The sequence below is a fragment of the Puma concolor genome, chromosome A3, assembly GCF_028749965.1.
Source record: "Puma concolor isolate L17-30 chromosome A3, mPumCon1.1.hap2, whole genome shotgun sequence".
Taxonomy (NCBI): domain Eukaryota; kingdom Metazoa; phylum Chordata; class Mammalia; order Carnivora; family Felidae; genus Puma; species Puma concolor.
The window spans coordinates 14,706,089-14,727,353 of record NC_141669.1 but is presented as its reverse complement, the minus strand read 5'-3'; the positions used below and the strand labels follow the sequence as shown (position 1 = coordinate 14,727,353).

Here is a 21,265-nt window from a genome sequence, read left to right as displayed (position 1 = left end):
TCTGGACTCTCTATTCTGGTCAATTGATATATTTGTTTATCTTTAGGCCAATACCACAGCACTTTGATTAAAGTAATTAAAAACATTTTTTTTAATGTTTGTTTATTTTTGAGAGAGAGAGAGAGAGCGGGGAAAGGGATGAGAGAGATGGAGACACAGAATCCAAAGCAGGCTCCAGGCACTGAGCTGTTAGCACAGAGCCCCATGTGGGGCTTAAACTCAGGAACCAACCGTGAGATCATGACCTGAGCTGAAGTTGGACGTTTAACTGACTGAGGCACTCATGCAGCCCTAAAGTAATTTTTAATAAGTCTTGAAATCAGATGGTATTATTCCTCCAACTTAGGTTCTTTTTCAAAGGTGTTCACTACTTTGAATTTATGTGAATTTCAGAATTACCTTGCCAGTTTTACAGAAATGTTCACTGAGATTTTGACTGTGTTTGTTTTGAAATTGTAGATTAATTTTGGGAAGACTGACATTTTAACAAATGTGTATCTTCTGACCCATCAACACAGTATATCACACCTTTTATTTAGGTCCTAATTTCAGTTAGCAGTGTTCTTATAGGTTTTAGTGTACAGAGCATCTTAAAAAAAAAAATTTAAGCTTATTTATTTATTTTGAGAGAGAGAGAACGTACAGAAGCAGGGAAAAGGCAGAGAGAGAGGGAGAGAGAGAATCTCCAGCAAGGTTCCACACTGACAGCACAGAGCCCAATGTGGGGCTCAGTCTCATGAACTAAGAGATCATATATAACCTGAGCTGAAATCAAGAGCCAGATGCTTAACTGACTGAGCCACCCAGGCACCCCTTTTTTTGTTTGTTTGTTTCTAAATACTTATTTATTTATTTCTTCTGAGAGAGAGAGAACTCGTGCATGCAAGTAGGGAAGGGGCAGAGAGAGGGAGAAAGAGAAAATCCCAAGCAGGCTCTACACCATCAGTGCAGAGCCCATGAACCTTGAGATCATGACCTGAGCTGAAATCAAGAGTCTGACACTTAACCGACTGAGCCACCCAGGTGCCCCATGTTTTGTGAGATTTATCTCTAAGTATTTCATGTTTCACATGCTTGTAAATGGCATTATTTTTAACTTCAATTTTTTATCCATTGCTAATATATAGAAGTACAATTGATATTTGTATATTGGTCTTGTGTCTTACAACTTCGTTGAATTCACTTATTGTGGTAGCTTTTTGTAAATTCCAACGGATTTTCTATAAAAATGATCATGTTGTCTATGAATAAAAATGATTTTACTTCTTCCTTCCTAATCTGGATGCTTTCCTTTTTCTTTGTTCAGCTGGCTAGAACCTCCCTCCAGTTGAATAGCAAGAAAGAAAATAGACATTCTTGTCCTGTTCTTGATACTATCAAAATAGCACTGAGCCTTTCCCCATTAAGAATGATGTTAGCAATAGCCAAATTATGGAAAGAGCCTAAATGTCCATCAACTGATGAATGGATAAAGAAATTGTGGTTTATATACACAATGGAGTACTACATGGCAATGAGAAAGAACAAAATATGGCCCTTTGTAGCAACGTGGATGGAACTGGAGAGTGTGATGCTAAGTGAAATAAGCCATACAGAGAAAGACAGATACCATATGTTTTCACTCTTATGTGGATCCTGAGAAACTTGACAGAAACCCATGGGGGAGGGGAAGGGAAAAAAAAAGAGGTTAGAGTGGGAGAGAGCCAAAGCATGAGAAACTCTCAAAAACTGAGAACAAACTGAGGGTTGATGGGGGGTGGGAGGGTGGGGAGGGTGGGTGATGGGTATTGAGGAGGGCACCTTTTGGGATGAACACTGGGTGTTGTATGGAAACCATTTTGACAATAAATTTCATATGTTGAAAAAAAAAAGAATGATGTTAGCTGTGGGTTTTTCTCAGAGGCCTTTAGTAGGTTGAAGAAGTTCTATCACTTGTTTGCTGGGAAGTTTGTTGATTTGTTTGTTTCATCAGGAATGGATGTTAGATTATATCAAAAACTTTTCCTGCATTCTTAATGAATGTAGATCTTCATTTAGTAAACTACAAAATCCCTATCTCAAGATGTCAAGTCCATTCTCTTTTACAAAACTGCTGTATGTGTGAGCGTGTATGTGTATGTGTGTTATTATAATCTAGTCTGAATGGTTCTGTCTTTCATTTAGTGAGATTAACCAATTTTCAATTAGTGCACATTCTGTTCTCTTGGTCATTATTTTTTCCACATTATTTCATATTTCCAAATTTCTGTATTTTCTTTTCCCCCTTTTTGTCTTCTTTCCTGCATTCCTGGGATAATTAAAATTGTCTTCTCTGGCTTAAAAAATCATACATTCTATTTTTATTCTCATGTCTTAGATCATGACACCTACATGTGTTGTATTATGCCTTTTTGTTGTTTCAATTTACCAAATATCTATTTCTTCTCCAAGAAAAAGACAAGTCTCTTACCTTTTTTCAGCTTTCTTTGGCCTATAGCATAAACCATTTCGTAAAATATCTGGAATGAAATAATAAAGGTGGCATTTCAATTCAGTAAAGAAAGAATGATGTGTTTAAAAAATGACACTGACACAAAGTTAAAACCCTATTACACTCCATGTAACAAAACATTTTACATGGATTAGCAATCTAAATGTAAAGGACATAAAACATAATTTTTAAAAGTTTATTTATTTATTTATTTATTTATTTATTTATTTATTTATTTATTTACTTATTTACTTATTTATTTGATAGAGACAGAGCACGAGTGGGGGAGGAGCAGAGAGGAGAGGGGGAGAGAGAGAGAGAATCTCAAGCAAGCTCCACGCTGCCAGCGCAGAGCCTGATGTGAGGCTCGAACTCACGAAATCCTGTGGAAACCAAGTCAGATGCTTAATTGGCCAAGCCACCCACACACCCCATAAAACCATAATTTTTAAACTAAATTTTAAATTAATTTTTAAACTAAATCATTTAGAAGAATATTGATATAACCTCAGGGTAGGGAATTCTTTTTTTCAGCCAAACAGGAAACCAGAAACCATAAATGAAATCATGATAGGTTTCTTGCATTCCATGAAATTTTTTTAAAAAAAAATGACACATTTTATTGGCTGTATATTTTTACCGTGATGGTTATATACTTTTAAAAATAAGACACTGATAATTATCTTTCTTTTATTCTTGCTGAGAAAAATATATGACTACTTTTGCCACATAAAAAATCTTGCTTATTCCATCTATCAGTTGAAAATAATCTATTCTTTTTTTCTTGAAAAAAATTTTTTTTTCTACCTGGTCCATCCTGTACTAGGCCAGGTATCATGGTGGGATTTATTTTCTTTGTACTTCTCAGCTAATTCCAATGTATCTTGTAACTTTGGTTTTCTTTTTCTCTCTTGGTTTTTTAAACCTTATTTTCTTGAGTATATTATCTAGAAACTTCCTAAGAATGGTGCATAGGAAAATTTCTGTAGGTTTTTTTTTCTCACATATTCTGACAACTTAGTTATGTATAGAATTCTAGATTCAAACTAATCTATTTTAAGAGCTTGGAAAATGTTCTTCAACTGCCTTCAAGCATCCATTTTTGGTGATAAGAATTCTGGTACAAACTTGATTTTCATCCTCTAAAGTTATGTGTTATGTGATTTTACCTTTTAAGGGTCTTCTCTTTATCTTTTGTGTTCTGAAATATTGGAAAAATAATGAAAGAATGTGTGTGTGTGTGTGTGTGTGTGTGTGTGTGTGTGTGTGTGTGTTTTACCTTGAGGTCATTTGGATGTTCCTTTGAATGACAAATCTTATCTTTCCACATCTCCGGTAAATTATTTTCTATTGTTTATTTATTTAAATTCCTCTCCAATTGTTTGCCCTTTCTAGAATTTTATTAAGTGTCAATTTTGTTAGTACTCTATACAGCTTATCTATTCTGTAATATTTATCTTTTTTTTTTTAACTCCATTCTGGTAAAGGCTATCAATTTTTGCTCCTAGCCCTTCTATTGAACTTTAAATTGAAACAAACTATTTTTAATTTCCAAGAGATCCTTCATAGTATTTTTAATGCATAAGAAATAAATCTCAGTTTATTTGACATGATATTGTTCTAGTAATTCTCTCCACTAATGCATTGAAAAGTAAATAGTAGGGAAAAAAAGAAAAGTAAATAGTATGAGGTTAATGGACATTTCATGTATAGCACATGCTAAGAATTGTAAATGTATATTGAATTTATCTGATTACAATAATAACACATGTTCACTGTACCAACATTAGAAATGCAACCACTACCAAGAAATAACCACCTAAAACAATTTGGCTTCCTTTCAGTCTATGTTTTTTGGCTTGTATCTTTTGCTTGTATTATTTTTAACAGTTATGTAAGTCTTGTTTCCTGTTTTATGACCTGTTTTTCTTACCTAATATTCCTTATAATACTTTATTCCTGACATCAAATAAATATCCTTGGAAACACAGTTTTTAAACTAACATTACACCAGACACTATAATGTGTTTCTTCGTCATAGTTTTTCATTTTTCCCTTTTGTTACCACGGACTATTCTTGTTTTATAGAGGCAACAATCTTTCTGATCTAATCTTTGTGACTTTTTTTTTAAGTTTAGTTATGTTCCATGAATTATATATTTGTTTTAGGTTTAGTTGATCTTGACTTTTATTTATTTATTTATTTATTTATTTATTTATTTATTTATTTATTTATGTATTTATTTATTTATTTAATTATCTATTTATCTATTTATCTATCTATTCATTTGTTATTTCTCTTTATTTATTTATTTTTTATTATTTTACATCATGAGTGCTATTTATTTTGTCATACTGCTGGTAAAATCTTTGTTTTCTATTATATTTGTGCATGAAGGACACTGTTGATTTTGTAGGTGGTTACAGCAATGTTCTTACAGGTCTTCTTAATGAGCTCATTGGGAGCTCTATGTCTGGTGTAAAATTGCCAACTGGAAGGCTTTACTTCAAAGTCTGCAAGTAGAGGGAGATGGCCATTACACTAGAAATGACAGAAGCTTCAAAAGCCTTAGCCTTTCTCAAGAGGTAAGTCGAATACTGTCGAAGGAGAGCACTCTTGCTGTTTTTGTTTTTTTCCTGTTTTGTCTGCCAGGCAGCCAGTTGTGTGAGGGTGGTGGTGGAAATAAGGAGAACCAACAAGGTTTTTATTCTCTAAACCACCTTTAATTAGTTCCTCTGTTTGGGGACCCTATTTTGAACTTGCTAATTTTGCATAGACTCTTTCCCAGGTTATTCCATAGGGATTGGATCTTTCTTTCCTCTTTCTATGAGTTAACATGCCAGTGTGGAGTGGCAGAAAGTATGTAAGGAAACAAATCAAGAAGCATTGTAATTTCAAACAGCGATTATAACTATGAGAAAAATAAAATAGAGTGATAGATATGAGAAGAGACAGTGTAAGGTACTTTATCTTTTGCATCAAAAAATAAGATTCATTTTCAGAGTAAATATTTGGAAAGAAAAAACACGGTGGCTCTGACTTCTTTGCTTTCATCAATATTATATATCTTGCACTTACTAGTAACGATGGAAACCAAATGCAAACAAGCATTATTCTTTGAGGTCTGCTGATTTGAACTGTTGTGTTTGAGACAGGACTTGAAATAAATAATATCTTTATCTAGAAGTAAAATGTCTTCAGCAAATTAAAGTGGCTTCATAATCACGATAAATCGGGGAAAGGGAAAGAACATTTAAACTTACCATAAAACCTTATTTTAAGTTCAATTAATGCAAATCATTCATGTCTGTATATAAAATAGGAACTCTGTACACGTCCACAATCATAGTTTCTGGCACCATGGGCTTTTGCAAATAATAAAACTAAAACTGCCTCACTTTTAAAATATCCTATAAAGCAGACTTCTTACCAAATTAGATTGACCTTTTCCCTTGTTAGTCCAAATCAGTGGGGTTTGACTAAAATGCCTGGAAATACATAGAAAGGACCAGATGTCAAAAAGTCAGGAAACCAACAAAACCCTAAATTTCACATAATTTCTGGCTCAATTGTGAAAACTCAAGGGGAGCAGAAATCTTTCTATAAGTATCTGAAGAAAGAGCCTGCTGAGAGGTTAGGAGTGTTTAGAAAAGGCAGGTGGGAGGATGAAAGACAGGAAGAAGTCAAGAGTTTCACATCAGAATACCAGTTCAAATGGAATCAACACATTGCTTGAGCTGGGATTAAACAGTATGTGCACTGTGTTTCTTCCCGTCTCCACTATGTACTGCTACCTGATTCCTTTTCTTTTCAGCTCTCACTGAAGTCTCCAATCACGGATAAACAAAAGTATTTTCCAATTTATGTTCCATGGAATCTGAGTTTCACAGGGAATTAATTTGTGCTAAGGTGTTACAGGACACAAGGAGCTCTGTGACCAAATAAGTTGGAGAAATTCTGTGTTAAACTGATACTTTCTGTTTATTGCAAAATCTCTTAGAATCTTTAGTATGCTAACACGCATTTGGATCTCTAAGGTACGCATAGTATAGGTACTCTTTCCCAAAGGTATTTGGCCCTGAATATTTTTGTTTTACAGAACAGCTTTTAAGGACCAGTGATCCAGTGAAGAGACTTTCTGTTATGCTGTATTAAACATTCAGCAATTGGGGACTCTGGGTGGCTCAGTCGGTCGCATCTCCAACTCTTGCTTTCTGCTCAGGTCATGATCTCGCAGTTTGTGAGTTTGAGCCCCGCACTGGACTCTGTGCTGACATTGTGGAGCTTGCTTGGCATCTCTCTCTCCCTCTCTCCCTCTCTCTCTCTCTCTCTCTCTGCCCGTCCCCTGCTTGCAAACATGTCCCCCCAATAAACATTTTTAATAAACAAACAAACAAACAAACATCCAGCTATCAAAGAAGCTAGATATCTGAGATTAAAATGTGGAAAAAGAAAGTAGAAGTCTTAGTCTATTCTATGTATTATAACATTTCAGTTTGTCCAGTACTTCTCAAAACAAATAGGACCTATGTTTTTTTTTTTTTTGCTTTGTTTAAGTTACTAATTTCACCTTGATTCAGACCTTTACAAAATGCAATAAGATATTCCTTAGAAAATGAGAAAACAAAAACATAAAATACAACTTAAAAATCATAACTCAATGTGAAATTGCTATTGAACTTTCCCTGTTTTCTTAATTCTGCCATTGCAAACCAGTAACAGAGCATTTAATTATTAGTACCAGTTGACATTCTTGAGTCACCTGGAGTTAACACATGTGCATGTAAGCAGCATCTACACCATAAGCTGTTGTTCTGAGTTTGGATGAAATAGATTCTCTCAAGGCCATTCCTCCACCCATCCCGTCCCCTATTGATGAGTATGTGGGAATCACAGCAATGTCTCTGTGATGTGATACATTTTTATCTGAAAATTGGAACCAACAGTGACCTCATGAGGCTATCACAAAATAAATACCTTTTCTTTTCACTTTTCCCTTTCCCCACACTCACAAAGCATCATAAAGGCATGTAGAAAACTCAGAGTTTGATGTAGGCATTTTTTCTTCTATTTATTGTCCCAGGCACAGGATTCCCTCCCTGGCCACAGCAATAGATTATCTTGTCAGCATTGATTTCCAGGTCTCTAAATACCTTAGTGGGAATCAGTACTGGTTACATGATTTGGCCACCCTGAAAATAACTCTATGCTAAATGTGAGCAGCTGGAGTTCAAAATTGCAGTCAGATCTTTTCCCCCAAATATCTGTTATAGTGGGGGGGGTGTGCATGGGAGTGTGTATACATGCTCAGGGGTGTATGAGTGTTTATGGATGTCTCTTTTGGGGGATACCTTGTAGACCTATAACTCATGTTCTTAGACCTTAGCTTTTTCTATTTCTTCTGTGAGCCTCTCTGCTGGAGCCTCTGGGCTCACAGAGATTTAAGGTTGGTTCTCTTCTACTCCAAATGCTTATACCCATCTTCCAGAGGACCTATTACAATACTGTGTCCTGTCTCTTGATTGGATGAAATCATCAATAGAGTGTGATTTTTGACTCCCCACCCCTGGCCCGCTAGACCTCCTCCTTCTGACTCTGCCTCTTGTTTCTAGTTACTTTTAATTCAAATTATCTTCAGTTATGGATCTCAACTTTCATGCTACAGAAACAAGAGAAGGCAACAGATCTGCTAATGCCTGTTTAATTGATGGCTTTTGGTGGAGGAATTTTAGCCTTTATACATCACCAGATAATGTTTTAAGTGAAAGAACCAAATGGCCTCCAGAGCTATGAAGAGGCAATTTCCCACACTCTCTCACTTTGGATTAGCTTGTTATTGGCAAGAAACCGTGTTTATTAAGAAACTTTTATCAGCACATAAAATCTTGATCTTCTAATTCCTAAAAGTAACACAAAATTGTCCATTCGTCTTTTTGTTTGGATACCTCATTTTCTACCCAGTTACCATCAGACATTACAGGGAATTTAAATATTCTCAAGAATTGACTCTCAAGAAATCAGTCCAGCCCTGATCTCTTTATATTATGAGTGCCATGTTAGCATTTCAAAATAATATTGATATACACCATCTCCAAAAACTTAGCATTCCTAACTTGACTACTTATTTGCAGGGAGAAGGGAGAGGAACCAATAATCATATATCAAATTCTGGGCTCAGCCACATTTCTTCTCTTCTGAAAATCTTAAATGCATCAGAAACATTTTAAAGCAACACAATAATGTGAAGTGGTTTGCTATTCTTTTTTCATATTTCATACCTCTCCTATCCTCCAAAACTGAAGGTGGTATACACTGCTCATTGTACTAAAATACCAATGGCAGAGAGGAGGCATTTCATAAGGAGGAAGGTGGGAGATATATTTATAACTTGTCAAGATAAAAATACTGATAAACTTTTTTTGTTTTTTAGAAAATCTCACAGATTTTTAAAGTGAGAACACAACCATCTAGTCTACTGAAAACATAACACCCTCAAGGAAATAAACTATGTTTTTTCTTCTTCTCTACCAGTTGCCTTGCTCTCTGGAGAGCCTGTGGAGCTACACAGTATGGCCTTACAAAGGATGCACAAAGCATCAGGAATCAAAGTCTCCTCAACACCCATCAAGAGGAGACCAATTAGAGTTGTTACCCACCCAGTAGTGAGCCATGTACAACCTTTAAGAAAAGAATGGCATTTTACTGTCAACAAAAGTATACCAATTCAACTTCTGTCAGTCATGATAAAGTTGATAATCAGTGTTCCTTGCTTAGCAAAATATGGTAACTAAACAGACCTGACAATATATCTAATATTCTCTACATATAATGGTTTCCTGTTACTTTAGCAGAGAATGCCATGGTAGCAACAGATAAAAGAATGCTATGATCTAGTCAAGCAATATATTTTAAATACAGGATAACCTGATCCTTGGGCCTTCTGTAACTACAATATTTCACTGCTCAAAGAACAGTTACAAGTCCTCTACCAGTTCAATGGAAAAGAGATCCTTAGCTTAGCTCAAATATTTCCTGACTGAGATACATTAATTCATCTTACAATCCCAGTAAAATCAGTGAAATCAGTGCTCTTCACTCAAGGACAAGGTCTGAGAAGCCAATTAGTACTGGAGTATTTGCATATAGATTAATAGTACCATATATATATATATATATATATATATATATATATATATATATATATATATATATATGGAGTGGGGGTGGAACAAATAATGGGGTTACCAGGTTGGTTTGTATTTCTCAGTGAATTGGGGCCAGCTACCCAGCAGTCTGACCAACTAATGTGCATCTCATTTAATGTAATAATATACATTAAGACCTGTCAGGCTCTATTGTGGAGAATGAAGAACTACACATTGTACCACTTCATATGGAAGTCTGCATATGGAACCCTTTAAGGGTTCTTAAGAGACCCATTGGGGTTTCTAATTATTGTGAAACATCCCCTGGAATCCAGAGAGAGAAGGATCTTGGCAGAATTGCTTCTGCCATTTCAAATGTTCACTGTGAAAATAATTAGATGATGAGATTTAGACAGAAACCGCTAACGAATATTTTTTTTAAGTCTCCTTTGCTTTTTAATGTACAGAAAATGAAAATCTGAAATCGGCGAGCACGAAAGGAAAACAATATGGTGTAGTTCATTCTGGGGATGGGATTGGGGGTTTCTTTTTTCTGACTTTAATGCTTGGCTTCCTGTGGTTACAGTGGGGGTGATTTTTTTCATTTTTTGAACATTATACAATCCTGTTGAAAATTGGACCAAGGGTTGTTTTTTTAAACTTCTGTTCTAACTTTCTAAATGTGAGCAAGCCCCTATTGTTCCTCCAAGATTATGTCTCTTTCTTCAGAGGGAACCCTGACATTAGAGAAACTTGCTTTAATCAAGCTTTAAAGTTATCTCCCCCTCCACACACCCAACCAGAACCAAAGAAACCCCATCATCTGAAACTGTGAGCCAAGCTAACATGTAACCAATTAGGAGCCATCACTTGTACCCAAGACACAGAACATATTTGTTCAATTAAAACAAACAAATATGATTAAGAGTTTAGAAAGCCATGCTTTGGGAAAGATGGACATTTCAAAAGAAATGCTGGCTTAAGAAGGACACAGCTGTGATAAAAGTAAGTTGCGTGAAATCAGAAAGGTGAACTTAACAAATGGGGACATAAACAATCTTGTGCAAAGTAGCCAGGGTCTTTGGGTTGAATACATCAAGGTCATAGTCTGTTGCCTGGAACCCACTGACTTCATTCACATGCCTAAGACACCCCAAGTCTGAGACTTTTTGCTTTTTTTTACCCACCTACAACACTCTGACTCACAGAACAGGAGTCAAGGAAGAACTGATTTAACGCCATTCTTTCCTATTTTAAACTCCACAAATTTGAGGATTTTGGGGTTTCATCTACTGTATGCCAGGCTGAGGCAGCTCTCCACTTATCCTGATGTCTGTCAGTATCAGAATGGACAGTGGCTGATACTGTGTCCCACCCACCCACTCATTCTCTCCAGGTGTCTCCAGTTCAGGTTGGTCATTACATACTGGATGGACTGTTCTCGTGATAACAGATTGAAAAGAGAACTCATGGTGAAATTGCTTGATTCGACATTGGTCAACATGTCCCCTTCCCTTTCCTGTTTTTTGATATTGGGTTAAGGTCTAATGCAGTTCAGATTTCTAATCTCTCCTTTGGCTCTTCATGGATCTCTAACAAGTCTGGAACCAGTGAGACCTTTACTAAATATCCAATAAGCATCATTTCAGGTATGGTACATAGTTCAGAACAAAGGATATAATACAAATCCTGTCCACATAGAATTTTCAAAAAGAGGAGTATGGTTAAGACATATAAATATGTATTGAATGCCTACAATCTGCACACTGATTACATAGGTCTGGAGAAATTACAATATTCTATCAGTAATACAGTTATTTAGCCTTTGTACTACTGAGGTACCATTTTGGTTTTGATACTCCAAACATACGGAATCACTGAAAACTGTAAATCCCAGCAAGTCTCCCACCAGTGTCTTTCCTGTTTCTGTTCCACATGCCAATGCAAGGGTGATATCCTCAGGATGCAATGCATCATGGTTTTTCTCACCCACATTTCCTGACCAGATGTCTTCAATGAGTTGCTGTTTCTGAATAGACCTAGTTGGCAGGAGTGTCAGGAGATCAACAAATATATATTGAGCATTTAAAATATGCCAGGCTCTGTTACAGGTGTGGGAAAAGAGCAGTAAACAAAACAGACAATATCCGTGCCTTTGTGGAGGCTATATTCTACCGGAAGAATTAGATGAGAGGTAAAATAAGTATATATTAAGTAAGATGGTGTTAAGTGCTATGGTAAAAAAAAATAAAGCAGGAAAGTGGTATAGTGAGCACATGAAAAGTTCAATAGTTCAGTTTTAAATGTTTCTTGAGCACCTACTATATGCTACATGCTCTTCTTGGCACTGATTATATAACATTGAATAAAATAATAAGGAACCAAAATCCATATTGTCAAAGAGCTTGTATTCTACTAGAAGGAGACAAAAATAGAAAGATAAATCACGAAAATATATGGCATATTAGATGATAATGACTAGCAAGGAAAAAAGTAAGACAAAGAATGACCATAGGGAGTGTTAAGGTGGTGGACATCTTGAGTAAGTCTCACAAAGACAGTGACAGTTGTACAGAGATTGAAAGAGATGAGCTGTGTGATATTTGGTAAAGCCCACAAGGAATGTCCTCTGATGGCTTCAGACAAGCCTTGAAATGAACATGACAGTGATGTCTGTGCCTTTTTCTGATTGATCACAAAACAGGGGTATCTACATCAGGAAAAAAGAATGGAAGGATTAAGTATCTTCCTGTCTTTTTCCAGGTAGGTCTTATTTTCACAAACCTGGTGAAGTTATTTATTTTTTCTTTCCTTAATACCATATGCCTTACAGTTAGTGGAAATTCTTTTCAGATACTGACATTTTGTCAATGCCTTTAATTTTTATCATTGTACATATCTTTGCAATATTTTGTCAGGACATCAAACCAAAAACAAAAACCAACGAACAAACAAGCAAAACAGCTACAGGTGTTGCTCACCAGACACCATGTATAAATGCTGGCATTAATCTGACAACCAAGTCTATGTTTTCCCTCTTTATCTTACAATGCCTTGTGGCAGAGACTGCTAACTACACCCCCAATATCCATCTTCCTCCATATTTCTTAGAGGTAAAAATTTTATTTTATTGGATGTGGCAATGTGACCAACCACAGGATCCTTTACAGGTTTTCTTGCATCTAAAAGAATAGTCAATGAGATTAAAGGAGGAGTTGCTGGGTAGGGTTTGCAGAAAAGCTCTTTAAGGTGTCTCAGTTGGGAGGTACATAATTTTGTTCACGCCCCATTCCTTCTTATTTCTTCATGCAACATGGATGTAACGGTAAGCCTTCCAGCTGCCATCTTGTAATCTTGAGGATGGATGCCATGTGTTAAGGACAGTGGAGCAGAAAGATAAAAGGGACCCAGAACATTGATGATAGCACACATCTATCACACTCAGGACTGTATCCCTCTTGATTTCTTTTACCCAAGGAAAAAGTAATCTCCCAATTGGTTTAAGACACAGTTATTTCAATCATTCTTATCAACAGTCAGATGTAGTTTTTAACTCCTACAAGTCTTCTCTATTGCAGACTCTGCTTGGACAGGAAGTGATAGACTTGCTTTGTTGGGCCACATTTATGTAATAATTATTAAAACCCTTTGCTTCAAAGGCAAAGAAACTTTTTTATGTGCTTGGCACATGGAACATATTTTTAGAAAACCATGTTGAATAATGGAGTAGTAATACTTTACAGAATCAGATGTCTAAATGATAAGTTCTAGTATATAAGTAAGGCCCCACTTAAGAACTACTTGACTGAGAGTCAAGAGTCTTGACTGACAATTATAGTATCTACTTGCTTGGAAACGATCAAGATTCCTTGCCTAGAGGTGACATAGTCTTATGTTAACCTCAGCTTTTTTGCAGCTTTGATATTCTTTTTTTTTTTAATTTTTTAATGTTTATTTAATTTTTTTTAATTTTTTTTTTTGTTTATTTCTGAGAAGGGGAGGGGCAGAGAGAGAGGGAGACCCAGAATAGGAAGCAGGCTCCAGGCTCCGAGCTGTCAGCACAGAGCCTGACGGGGGCTCAAACTCACAAACTGTGAGATCATGACCTGAGCCGAAGTCGGTCACTCAACTGACTGAGCCACCCAGGCGCCCCAATGTTTATTTAATTTTTGAGAGAGACAGAGTGTGAGTGGAGGAGGGGCAGAGAGAGAGGGAGACACAGAATTTGAAGCAGGCTCCAGGCTCCAAGTTGTCAGCACGGAGCCCAACGTGGGGCTCGAACTCACGGAACTATGAGATCATGACCAGAGCCGAAATCGGACGCTCAACCCGTGGCTCAACTGAGCCACCCAGGTGTCCCTACAGCTTCGATATTCTTTAATTTCCTACATACCCCATCCTGGTTCTAGCAAAAGGAATTTTCATTTAATTTAAGAATCACAAAACCTTGGGGTGCCTGGATGGCTCAGTCGGTTAAGTGTCTGACCTCAGCTCAGGTCATGATCTCACAGTTTGTGGGTTTAAGCCCTGTGTTGGGCTCTGTGCTGGCAGCTCAGAGGCTGGAGCCTGCTTCAGATTCTGTGTCTCTCTCTCTGCCTCTCCCCCACTCACTCTCTGTCTGTCTCTCAAAAATAAACATTAAAAAATTTTTTTTTAAAGAATCACAAAACCTTGATGACTATGGATCTATGTTTATACATGCAAACTAGCCCAGTAAGAGTTTCTTTGCTATTTCATTCCAAATCAATAGGTAACTATTAGTAATGTATTTGTCCATGTGGTCTACAGCTCCATCTGAATGAACTCAGTAAATTTAACTTAGCTGACATGACCTCAATGAGATAAAGCAGAGGCTGACATGCTATCACATGCTGAGTGTAGAGAGTCTTCTCAAAGACTTTAAAACCAGAGATCCATTCAACCTCTGGATAACAGGCATTCTCAGCAAAGGACTATGGTTGGCTCAGTTTGTCCAAAAGTAACTGCTCTTATATTTGCCAGCTCTGTCATCTGCATGCCTCAAATTAATATTAGATGCATACCAGATCTCTGAGTATATGCAGGTGGAAAACAGCCCTCTTTTTTACCCTAAAGAGTCACCAATATGTTCCACTAAGGCCCAAATCCTGAGTACCCATGGGTTGAACATAAGATAACAGTTGTGACTCTAGGCTTTAAGGTGAGATGGGAAGAGGAAGGGAGAGGTAGGCGGGGGAAAGTTCCTGTCTGCGTTTTCAACCTATAAACTTCTACTTGCAAAGGTCCCCTCCCTGGATTTCTCTTCTAACTCAAATACAATTCAGTTCAACAAATATATATAGAGAGCTCATTATTGAAAAATACTTTTGTAGGTGCCATGGATGTTATATAAAGTGAAATCAGACATAAACTCTACCCATTTTTTAAGATGTCCTTTAAAATCTACATCTTATGTGAAGACTTTCTTATCCCCCTTTTCCTCACCCCAAACCCAATGTTGTCACTCACATCTCTAAACTATGACAATCTAACACAGTAATCCTAGAATCCCGTAATTCAACATGTTTTGCTCAAGGCACTTAATTTAATGTAACTCCACAGAACATTAAGCAACATTTTCATTCTAGGACATGTGGTAAAATCCTACAATATAAGTGAAAACAAGACATAGATTTTGCCTTCCAAGAGCTATTAATTTATTGGTAGATTAAAAAAAAACAAAACACTTAAGCAATTGATTATAATTCTATGAGTATCTACTCCACTACTTAAGCAAATGACCTAGAAGGACATACAAGAGTGTGGCACATACAGACACTGGCTCAAAAACACCCATCCCACTTTTATTCTTTGACAACATATGCCCATATTTATTCATAGCAGCAATGTGCTGAGCCCCCAAAAGATGCTATGATTGACTTAGGTCAGTTGGGACATTCCTGTCTCTCTGTTTTCCAAGCCTTCTTTGGAGCCTTCCTACACAATCCAGGTTCAGCCAGTAGGCCTAACAGAAAAGTCCTTATTTTTCAGAGATTTGGTTTCCCCCTTCATCCTTTTATAGCCTTGAGCACAAATGTGATGTCTGAAGGTGTACCAGCTATGATTTAGACATAGGAGATAGGGCAATTTAGCTGAAATAAAACATCCATCAGCATATGGAATACTCATGATTATCTCATGAGTAATTTATTTCACTATTCTTCAATGGACTCATCTCAACCAAATTCCAGAGAAAGAATGCCTTCTGAAAAGCATGCAGGTTCTTTATTTATCTCTTTTAAAGATAGAGACCCTAACACTTTGTCTCTGTAGGACAGGAGAATCACAGAGCAGTTGGCCCTTACATTATTAAAACACCAATAGTGCCTACTTCAGCCTTCTTGGTTTATTAGAAAAATAAACTCCTTTTGGTTTGAGCCACTGCTGCTTCTATATTGTTATTAGCAGAAGAACATCTTTCTAACTAATATATTATGCCTGAATTGTTTTGTCTGGGCCAAAATGGGAAGAGGAGACATGTTCACTTCTGTATTCAACAATTATTGATCATCTGAGCTGCTAATTATATCAATACTTATGTGTAAATTCTTCAGCTGCCTTCTGAACTTGAAGGAAAAATAATTCTTCTTTATATCCCTCATAGTGTCTAGGATGGTTCCCTATTTATGATATATCTATAAGTTATACATACTTCAGATTAGAGAAAGGGAAGACAAGTGGCTCATAGTTCCAAAAATTTCCTGTCCAGACTCCAAAAGAATGTCTCACCTTGTCTTACTTCTATTCAGGGACAGGTAAGAAGTCTTGTCTGTACCTCCAGACTGTGAGCCTGTCCCACCCCCAACATTCCTGGCCCCTAGGGTTCTAGTACATAGAAAAGACCATGACCAGTGGACAAGGAAAACCAGTATCTCACACCAAAGTAACTAAGAGTGAAAAATGGTAACTTCATTAGAAAATACTAGGAACACAAAACTTGTGTTACAGAATCATGCATTTCCTATTTCTCCCTAGTTACATATAATTTGTTCCAGGGGCTCCCATGGTTGTAGGACTAACTAGGTTCTGCGAAACTGGCACTTTGAATTGAGCTTCAATGAAGCCTGCACCAGCCCTCTGATTATTGGGAGACAGGGGAGAATAGTTGCAATAACTTCAAGTTGAAATTCTCCGTCTGTGGCAAGGCCATGTTGGTAACGTCCTTAGTAGGCATATGTCAGTATCTTGCTCTAACATGAACTTCAGGGAATTTGAGACTGATAGACCAAAACTGGCCCCCAAATCAAAATCTACATGTTGTGCCCACTAGATGGAGACATTCTTGATTATTCAACCCAACGGCATTTTTATATTTTTATTCTCCACTTTATACTGTCATGTGCATTTTATCGTTCAGCTCTGGGTAGGAATCTGGGGACCTGGGTTTTAGACCAGCTTGGGCTACTGATTACCCACACGGCCTTGGGTTTAAAGTCCTCTCAAGTTTTAAAATTCAATAACTCTATCATGCACATTATCTAGTATTTCTGATTTTTTAAAAGACAATTTAAACATGCTTAGTCTGCAGAAATCAAGAATGGAATAAGCATTACAGTTTTTTAATTTCATGTTAAGTCTTCAAATCAAGTCATTAGTGAAGAGACAGGTAGCTTTAAATTCATAAGTAAAGTAATGGCTAAATATGAAAAAAATGACTTAAAAGGTTGTTAAAAGCAATTATAATTGTGGAAAATGTTTATCTACTCAACTCCATGATACATATAATACCAAGGACAACAGCATTATTATTATTATTATGGAGACAAATTATGAAAGCAGTTTATTATAATTATTGTTGTTAATATCAATCATAAGTATATTACATATTTATATTACACTTATTATGTCCCAGACACTAGGTGTTATGTTTTATATACTTTAGGTCTCTACTACAACTGTAAAGTTATGTATGAGTATCATTATTAGATGAAAAAATTGAGAAAACCTGCTTCAGGGCACCTAGGTAGATACACTTCAAATCCAAGAATATCAATCCCAAAATCTACTACTATGCCACACTGGCTTTCAAATAAGAACACAGAGAAATAACAGCCAGTTAAAGTACTTATCAGAGATGCTTTCAGACTGCTTAACATTCAGGTCTTTAAGTCACCTTTAAGTACAGAAACCAGAATTTCCTTCCCTAACAGAACACCTTTCACAGATTTTCTATCTGCTTCAAAAGTGGGAGTTGGAGTTACGTGCAGCAAAGAGAAGACAGAGGTAGGAGTAAAAAATTTAAATGTATAGGACAGGTAATGGATGAATATAAGAAGATGCCTTAAAAGATTTTTAAGAGCAATAATTATAGAAATGCCTATATGGTCAATTCCATGATGCATGTAATACCAATAACAACATTTTCAAGATGCTTGAGAATATCAGGGCCTACTCTTCCTAATGGAAGAAAGGAGAGGATGTATAGTCTCAGAATTAAAAGCATGGAATCTGAAGCCCCTGAGTTCCAGAACATTCCTATCTGGCCATATGATCATTGCTTCCTTTGTTAATTAATGTTTTACTATCTTGACCTGTGTCTCTCAGCTCTATTCAACTTACCTTCAGAATGCATAGGCTGGCTCTTCAAACAAAATCAGTTAAATTAATGTTTCATTATTTACTGGATGTGTTTCTTTATATTTACATATGAGACATTGAGTCAGGGAACACTTCTTGACACTGGTCTTGGCAATGATTTCTTGGATTTGACACCAAAAGCACAGGAAACAAAACCAAAAATAGGCAAGTGAGACTATGTCAAACTAGAAAGTTTCTGCACAGCAAAGGAAACAATCAACAGAATGAAAGGTCATCTTACAGAATGATAAAAAATATTTATAGGCCATTTATCCAAGAAGGGGTTAATATCCAAAACATACAAGAATCTCCCACAAACCAACAGCAAAGAAGCCAAATAATCTGATATAAAAACAGGCAAAGGAACTGAATAAAAAATTTTCTGAAGATGATACACAAATGGCCAAAGGCATAAAAAAAGATATTTAACATAATTAACCACCAGGGAAATTTAAATCAAAAGCACAGTGAGATATCATCTCACATTTATTAGGATGACTATTATAAAAAACAAACAAACAAAAGATAAGTATTGGTGAGGATAGAGAGAAATCAGAATCCTTATATGCCATTGGGAATGTTGCATGGTGCTGCAGGTATGGAAAACAGTATAGATGTCCCTCAAAGTTATAAAAAGAACTATCATGTGATCCAGAAATCCTATTTCTGGGTATATAACTAAAGTAATTAATGTCAAAGAGATGACTTCACTGTCATGTTCATTGCAGCATGATTCACAATAACTAAGGTACAGAAACAACCCAAATGTCCATTGTCAGATAAATGGGTAAAGACAATGTGGTGTATACACACACACACACACACACACACACACACACACACACACACACCATGGAATATTATTTAGTCTTAATAAAGGAAATCCTGTCATATGTGATAACATGGACCAAACTAGAGGACATGATGCTAAGTGAAATAATCCAGTCACAGAAGGAAAGATATTTCATGATTCCATTTATACAAAATATTTAAAATAGCCAGACTCATAGAAGCAGAGAATACAGTCATTATTGATAGGGGCTTGGGGGGAAGGGGAAATGGGGAATTGTTTTTTTCAATGGGTATAAAATTTCTGTTATGTAATATGAGTAAGTCCTAGAAATCTGCTGTAGGGCATAGTACCCGTAGTTAACAATACATATCTTGAATTTAAAAATATGTTAAGAATATAGATCTCATGTTAAGTGTTCTTACCAAACAAACAAAAAATAAAAACAAACACACAAACAAAAAACAAAACCACAAAGAACAGAAGAAAATCTTTGGAGGTGATGGATATATTTAGTGTCTTGGTTTTGGTGGTGGTATCACAGATATATGCCTATGTCCAAACTCACCAAGATACATGCTCTAAATGTGTGAAATTTTTTTTTATCAATTATACCTCAGTAAAGCTATATAATGTAGATAATTATTAGAAGATGAAATAAAACATCCTACATAAGATGATTGGGGCACAGATGGAGTTTAAAGTTACTAAACAGTAAGCATGTTATTAAGGGCTCTGAGCTTTAAATGTATACACATACTTAAATTTATTTTTTCCTGCTAAGAATATACAGGCTTAGATTTAAAAAACTAATTAGAAGAAATATGTTTTCTTTGAGTGATTTGAAATATCCATCAATGAAAGATTTTTCTTAAATTAACAAATATGGATAAAGGTGAGAACCTCGGATAACAAAGGATATATGATGGTCTCATTTGCTAGAGGAAATATGTGTGTGTGTGTGTGTGTGTGCGCGTGTATGTGTGCGTGTGTACTACAATTACATTTAAAATGTGCTTGTTAACTGTATTAAACATTATGTTAATTTTTATAAAATTTATAAAGACACAAAGTTGATAATGTTGAAAAGTATAGGGGCGCCTGGGTGGCGCAGTCGGTTAAGCGTCCGACTTCAGCCAGGTCACGATCTCGCGGTCCGGGAGTTCGAGCCCCGCGTCAGGCTCTGGGCTGATGGCTCAGAGCCTGGAGCCTGTTTCCGATTCTGTGTCTCCCTCTCTCTCTGTCCCTCCCCCGTTCATGCTCTGTCTCTCTCTGTCCCAAAAATAAATAAACGTTGAAAAAAAAATAAAAAAATAAATAAAAAAAAGAAAAGTATAAAATGTACGTACGTGTGATATGTATGTACATATTGATATCTATGTATATACATTATACATTCCCCTATATCCTTTTCCTCAATTCACAGCCAACTCCTTCTAGAACTGTTTCTTCAGGCATTTAACAACATACATGTAATTGGTCTCTTGTCCCACCTGTCTTAGATACTATCTCTCATTTTCCTGTCATGGTAGATAAGAATTAAGTTCTACTCCTTTCGCCCATTCCCATTCCTTTGTTAAACTGGAACCATAGGGTTGTACTTGCTGACTTAATTATTGTCTCTTAAATCCTTAGTTCACTGTGAATCATTGTGGGGTTATATTTAGATGGTCTTGCTCTAATAATTAAGTGAATATATAGGGTTACTTTGAGTGGATTTGACTTTGTGTAGTTCCTAGTCACAGAGAGTCTAGATAACACTCTACTTTGTAAAAATAAACAAAACAAAATAAAACAATGAAGATGAAGATGTTGCTTAATAAATACATATTGAAGTAGAGTTTTCAATATTTTTCAGTGTTATATTCCAGATGGACAACTAAAGTAATTCTTGATCTAATGACTTTGCAGATGATTACACTAACATATCTCCCTATCCTAACATCAAAAAATCTAGTCTATCATAGAATGATATTTTTAACTTTCATTATACTGACTCTCCAGGTAACAGAATTTCTAAAACATCCACATGTATTTGAGTGTATATTACTCAACAGATGCTTTTACATATATTTTTCATTTAATATTTACAATAGCCCTTTAAGGTTGTTGCTGTCTCTGTTTTAGAGAAGAAGAACCAAAGACAGAGATAGTAACTAATTTCCTAAAGGCAAAGCAAATCTGAGACAGAGGGTTGGGATGGATTTCTGTTCCTTGGACTAGAGCTTTATCTACTCCATCACAGCCAACCTCTCTGAGTTCTG

General features: G+C 36.1%; 1 long non-coding RNA gene across 2 annotated transcripts in view; it reads right to left on the bottom strand.

Annotated features, from left to right (window-relative positions):
* Positions 1-1,680: 1,680 nt before the first annotated feature.
* The window catches only part of LOC147582265 (uncharacterized), a 276,555-nt gene continuing 256,970 nt past the window's right edge, over positions 1,681-21,265 (bottom strand). For both annotated transcript variants that reach the window (XR_015248904.1, XR_015248905.1), the window contains exon 4: positions 1,681-2,498. This is a non-coding gene — a long non-coding RNA (uncharacterized LOC147582265). The remainder of the gene's footprint in view (positions 2,499-21,265) is intronic.